The 6,624-nt window shown below is 45.7% G+C and overlaps 1 pseudogene; it reads left to right on the top strand.

Annotated features, from left to right (window-relative positions):
- The first annotated feature begins 2,119 nt into the window (after window positions 1-2,119).
- LOC105728862 (polymerase delta-interacting protein 3-like) lies at window positions 2,120-5,700 on the top strand (annotated as a pseudogene).
- Window positions 5,701-6,624: the final 924 nt, after the last annotated feature.

A 6,624-nucleotide genomic window follows, 5' to 3' on the forward strand; every position in this document is an offset into this window, starting at 1 on the left:
AGGTTGCAGTGAGCTGAGATCGTGCCACTGCACTCCAGCCTGGGTGATGGAATGAGACTCTGTCTCAAAAAGAAAAAAAAAAGCAGTCAAAATTAAAATAAAAGAAAAAGAAAGAAATGCAAGACCCCAGTCAAAATTAAAATTTTAAAAAATGAAAGCATATGCCTCAAGGCATTCTTAGTGGATTTTTGTTATTATAAGTTATAGGAAATACAAATTGTTTCTCTCTGTGAAGCTAATGATCTTTGGGTTTTGAATTGATGCAACTAATTATGTACAAGCATTCAACTCACTTGAATGACCATGGGCAAATTATTTAACCTGTGCCTTAGCTGTTTACCTATAAATGAAGATAAAAGGAACACATACTTTATAGGATTGCTGTGAATAGAAAATGGAAAGTACTTAGCAAAATGTCTGCCATATAAAAGTGCCAAGTAAATGTTAGCCATTGTTATTGCTAAGAAAGTGGCTCAGAGAGGAACTTACCTGTCACCCTTCTCCCTGGTGTATTAACTTCACCCCTGAACAGCTCTTTGACGTTGACTTTGGCAGAAGAGGGAGAGAGGACCCAGAAGTGACAGGGAAATGGCAAGAGGGCCCAGAGAGAAGACTAGAGGACCTTACCAATAGGGAAGGAGAAAATGGGGTAAGGGGCAGGGCAGGGGGAAGCAGATGAGCATATAACTAATGACATTCACTGAATTCATTGAAAGGATCTGGCTGGGTGTGGTGGCTCATGCCTGTAATCCCAGTATTTTGGGAGGCCAAGGTGGGCGCATCACAGGTCAAGAGTTTGAGACCAACCTGGCCAACATAGTAAAATCCCGTCTATACTAAAAATACAAAAAATTAGCAGGGCGTAGTGGCAGGTACCTATAATCCCAGCTACTCGGGAGGCAGAGGTGAGCTGAGATCGCGCCATTGCCTTCCAGCCTGGGCGACAGTGCAAGACTCCTTCTCAAAAAAAAAAAAAAAAGAAAGAAAGAAAAAGAATCTTTTCTTTTGTAAATTTCTTTTTTATTTAAAAAGCTTTTTCACTTAATACTGGATGCCCCTGGTGTGGCATAATCTACTTTGCACAGAGAAAGCAGGAGAAGAACAGGAAGGAGGAATAGAGGATGGGAGGAAGGAAGAGAGGAAAGACACATACTGAAGCTGTCTTTAAGTTTATCTATTATAATCTTTGCCACTCTCCACTTAATGCATTTGCTTTTTCCTTAATTTAGTAAAGATGCCTTTGAGTAGGGCTGCTCCATAGAGTATTTTTTAATATAGAACATATGGCTGAGAGGAGGAAGAGGAAACTATCCTTGGCACTTGCGCCTATGAATGGGAAGAACTCAAGGGAAAAGAAAGGACAAATCAAAGAGAAGGCCAACCTGCTCCAGGACTAGAGCTCAAGAGGAGCATCCAGTGATTTAAAAGCAGTGCTCCGAGGCGGGTGGATCACGAGGTCAAGAGATCGAGACCATCCTGGTCAACATGGTGAAACCCCGTCTCTACTAATACAAAAAATTAGCTGGGCATGGTGGCGTGTGCCTGTAATCCCAGCTACTCAGGAGGCTGAGGCAGGAGAATTGCCTGAACCCAGGAGGCGGAGATTGCGGTGAGCCGAGATCGCGCCATTGCGCTCCAGCCTGGGTATCAAGAGCGAAACTCCGTCTCAAAAAAAAAAAAAAAAAAAAAAAAAAAAAAAAAAAAAGCAGTGCTATCGCTAATCATCAGGGAAATGCAAATCAAAACCAATGAGGTATCACTCATACCTGTTAAGATGGCTTTTATCAAAATAGACCAAGTGTTGGTAAGACCATGGAGAAATTAGAACTCGTGTATGTTGTTGGTGGGAATGTAAAATGGCATGGCCACTATGGAAAACAGTGTGAGGTTCTTCAGAAAATTAAAAATAGTACTACCGTGAGATCCAAGAATCCCACTCCCAAAGAATTTAATCCAACAGAAGTGTAATCAGAATATTGAAGCGATACTGGCATTCCCACATTTATTGAAGCATCATTCACAATAGCCAAGATATGTAAACAACCCAAATGTCCATCAACAGATGAATAGATAAAGAAAATGTGGTCTCGGCTGCTTTCGGCTCGCTTGCCGGTACAAGATGGTGGACATCTCCCTGGACGAACTCATCAGGAAGCGCGGGGAGGCGGCGACAGGACAGCTTAACGCCAGACCGGGAGTTGGAGGTGTCTGATCTCGAGTTGGGATTCAGCAAAGCCTTCTCAGCCAGTCAGTATGCACAGCCACCTTCCAGCAAAGATTTGATGCCCGGCAGAAGATTGGCCTCGCAGATGCCCAGCTCAAACTGGGAGTCAAGGATGCCCGGGAGAAGCTTTTGCAGAAAGATGCCCGGTTTCGGATCAAAGGGAAAGTGCAGGATACCAGAGAGATGTTGAACTCTCGTAAGCAACACACCACGGTACCCCAGAAGCCCCGCCAGGTCGCTGATGCCCAGGAGATCAGCTTGAAGAGGAGTTCACATGCTGCCTTCATGAACCCACCCATTGGGACAGTGACTCCTGCCCTGAAGCTCACCAAAACCATCCAGGTTCCACAGCAGAAAGCCATGGCACCACTTCATCCCCATCATGCTGGAATGAGAATCAATGTTGTCAATAACCACCAGGCCAAACAGAATTTCTATGACCTGGATGAAGAAGATGTTGATATAGCTTCCATTCCTGCTAAACGGATGAAGTTTGCAGCCTCAGGCGGCTTTCTCCACCACACGGCTGGGCTAAGCAGTTCCGAGCTCTCCATGTCCAAGGCCTCCCTCTCACCAAAGTGGTTCAGAATGATGCATACACAGCTCCTGCTCTCCCCTCCTCTATTCAAACAAAAGCCTTGGCCAACATGCCCCAGACACAGGTGAACAACGAAGAACACCCCCTCCCCAAAGAGCTGCCACCTGCTGAGCCTGTCCTCAGCCCACTGGAAGGCACCAAGATGACTGTGAATAATCTGCACCCTCAAGTCACTGAGGAGGACATTGTTGAGCTTTTCTGTGTGTGTGGAGCCCTGAAGCGAGCTCGGTTGGTCCATCCTGGGGTAGCGGAGGTGGTGTTTGTGAAAAAGGACGATGCCATCACTGCATATAAGAAGTACAACAACCGGTGACTGGACGGGCAGCCGATGAAGTGCAACCTTCACATGAATGGGAATCTTATCGCCTCAGACCAGTCCATCCTGCTGCGGCTGAGTGACAGCCCCTCGGTGAAAAAGGAGAGCAAGCTGCCTCGCAGGGTGAACTCTGCCTCCTCCTCCAACCCCCCTGCCGAAGTGGACCCTGGCACCATCCTGAGGGCGGTCTTCAAATCCTCAGGGGCCTCTGTGACCACGCAGCTCACAGAATTCAAAATCAAGCTTTTTTCTCTTTTTTTTTTTTTTTTTTGAGAAAGAGAGAGAGAGAATAGGAAGGAGGAAAAAGGAAGAGAAAGAGAGAGAGAGAATGGGGAGGAGGGAGAAGGAAAAGAAAGAGGGAGAGAGAATGGGAGTATTGCTTTCTTGCCCAGGCTAGAATGCAATTTAGTAATGGGTATTGAAAACCTCTTTTATACTGATAATTATACTTAATGATGTAATCAGGAAGGAATAAGGGAAGAAGATAACAAACAAACAGCCAACCAATATTTAATTTAAACCTATGAAATGCTATGCGATTACTGAGGAGTGATTTACTTCCAATTATATAGTCACCTTTGGAATAGGTGTGAGGTGGTAATGTATGTTTTGTGTATTTGAAGTGGAGAGTTCTATAAATGTTTATTAAGTTTACTTGTTCCGGGTCTGAGTTCAAGTTCTGAATATCCTTGTTAATTTTCTATCTCGTTGATCTATAGAATCGTTAGCTCTTCTTGTTGCATTGATCCTTTTGCCATTATGTAATGTCATTCCTCGCCTCTTTTGATCTTTGTTGCTTTAAAGTCTACTTTATCAGAGGCGAGAATTGCATCTCCTGCTTTTTGTTTATTAGTTTATTTTTACTCTCTGTTTGATTGGTAAATCTTCCTCCTTCTCTCTGAGTCTTTGTGTATTGTTGCATGTAAGATGGGCCCGGATGCAGCATACCGATGGGTTTTGGCTTTTTATCCAATTAAAATATATATAAGTTTAATACTGCCATTTGATGCTAGCTGACTGTTTTGCCCTTTAGTTGATGTAAATTTTTTATTGTGTTAAAGTTCTTTGCTTTTTGATATATTTTTGGAAAGGCTGATACTGGTTGTTCCTTTATATGTATAGTGCTTCTTTCAGAAGCTCTTGTAAAGCAGGCCTGGTGGTGGTGAACTCTCTAAGTACTTGTTTGTTTGCAAAAGATTTAATTTTTCCTTCGCTCATAAAGCTTAGTTTGGCTGGATAGGAAATTCTGGGTTGAAAGTTCTTTTCTTTAAGGATGTTAAATATTGGTCCCCACTCTTTTCTGGCTTGTAGGGTTTCTGCTGAGAGATCTGCTGTAAGTCTGATAGGTTTCCCTTTATGGGTAACCTGACCTTTCTCTCTGGCTGCCCTTAGTATTTTCTCCTTCATTTCAACCCTAATAAATCTGGCGATTATATGCCTTGGGGTTGGTCTTCTTGAAGAATATCTTTGTGGTGTTCTCTGTATTACCTGGAGTTGAATATTACCCTGCCTTGCCAGGTTGGGAAAATTTTCCTGAATGATATCCTGAAGAGTATTTTCCAACTTGGATTCATTCTCTTCATCACATTCAGGTACACCTATCAAACGTAAATTAGGTCTTTTCACATAGTCCCATATTTCCTGGAGACTTTGCTCATTCCTTTTCATCCTTTTTTCTGCATTCTTGTCTTCTCGTTTCATTTCACTGAGCTGGTCCTCGACTTCTGATATCCTTCCTTCTGCTTGATCAATTCGACTGTTTAAACTTGTGCATGCTTCGCGAAGTTCTCGTGTTGTGCTTTTCAGCTCCATCAATTCACTTATATTCTTCTCTAAATTGTCCATTCTCGTTAACATTTCGTCAAACCTTTTTTCAAGGTTCTTAGTTTCTTTGCATTGGGTTAGAACAAGTTCTTTTAATTCACAGAAGTTTCTTATCACCCACGTTTTGAAACCTGCTTCTGTTATTGGAACACACGTGTAATCTATTAAGCCTTGTTCCGTTACTGATGAGGAATTGCAATCCCCTGTAGAGGGAGAGGCATTCTGATTTTGAGTATTCTCTACCTTTTTACGCTGGTTTCTTCCCTTCATTATATATTTGTCCGTCTGTCGTCTTTATAATTACCGACTTTCTAACTGGGTCTCTGACGTCCAACTTGTTGATTCCCTGCGCCGAAATCTGAGCAATCCACTGAGCCAGCCAAAACAGCGGTGTTAAGATTGATGGTGCTTTTCTGCCCGGGAATCTCCAGACTCTGCACCAAGAACTGGCGTGCTAAGGCACCAGCAAAACCGCCACGCCGGCCACAAGAGTCGCCCTGGCGACCCGTGGAGCTCCTCCACTGGGAATCTCCTGGTCCGTGAGCAACTAATATTCGTCTGAAAGTGTGGCGTCCTCTCGTTCTTTGCGCTTTCACTGGGAGGTACGTGCCCGAGCTGCTAATCATCAGCCATCTTGGATCTCTCTCCAGTCAAAATCAAGCTTTGAGCAGGGGAGTGAGGCAGCCAGAAGTGGGGACAGAGGAGGGTGGCTCTGTTTCCCCACGGGAAAGCTTGTGACCAATGGGCCATCTGACTGGAGACCCCCGAGTATGGGCAGGGTCACCGGGGGTAAAGCGCTTCCTCACTGGATGGGACCTGCCTTTCTGTGCTGTGTTCTGCCCTGTGCTCTCTATGTTAATGTTTCCTGTAGAATGTTTCTTCTCCTCCATCTCATCGCCAAGGTAGGCTTGTGTTTTTCAGAGCGTGCCTCCCCCAGCCTCAGCCCCAAGCGGATTTCTTATCTGGAAATGGTACACTAAATTCTCTGGGTGGCTTTCTTGTGGCCCCATAGGATGCAGGGCAGGGGCTGTCTGAAGGACCCTGGTTTTTCCAGGGGCCGCGGGGCTGCCTTTCCTTTGTGTATGTTCAGCTTTTCAAACAACGCAGGGGATGGAAAGCCCTGCCATCCTGATGGGAACCAGGTCGGCCTGAGGGCTGTGCCGCTCCTCTGCCTGGTCAGTGGAGGTGCCTGGGTGGGAGCAGGTCTCAGGCCTCTTGTCCTCTCCCCAGTGGCTCAAGGCCTCACTAGTGTCAAGGGCAGGATGAAGCTCACTGCTGGGAAGAGTGTGTCCAAGCTCTTGGCTTGGAGGCCCATGCTGCCTCCGCCCAGAGGAATTTCTCCGGAGTTCACCTTTCCCTTGAGTTGTGCTGAATGCCCCAGCCCAGGTCTCTTTCCCTTCTGGGTGTTAATGCTGGGAGGGGAGTTGTGTTGTGAGCCCTCCCGGTTCTCACCTAGCCTGGCACTCATCACACCCTGGTTTCGGTGCAGCTGCCAGCTCTCCTCTGGTTGGGCCTTTCAAAGGCTCCACCTCCCATTCTGCAACACTGTGGGTTTGGGGCGAGTGCAAGAGGTCGGTTTGCTCCTGGCTCTCCATTTCTGGCCTCAGTTTTCTATAGGACAGCGGTCAGGGATGTCCTGAGGCATATATCCAGCTGCCACGC

The sequence above is a fragment of the Aotus nancymaae genome, unplaced genomic scaffold, assembly GCF_030222135.1.
Source record: "Aotus nancymaae isolate 86718 unplaced genomic scaffold, 86718_ANA_hifiasm-v0.15.2.pri h1tg000021l, whole genome shotgun sequence".
In the NCBI taxonomy this organism is placed as follows: Eukaryota; Metazoa; Chordata; class Mammalia; order Primates; family Aotidae; genus Aotus; species Aotus nancymaae.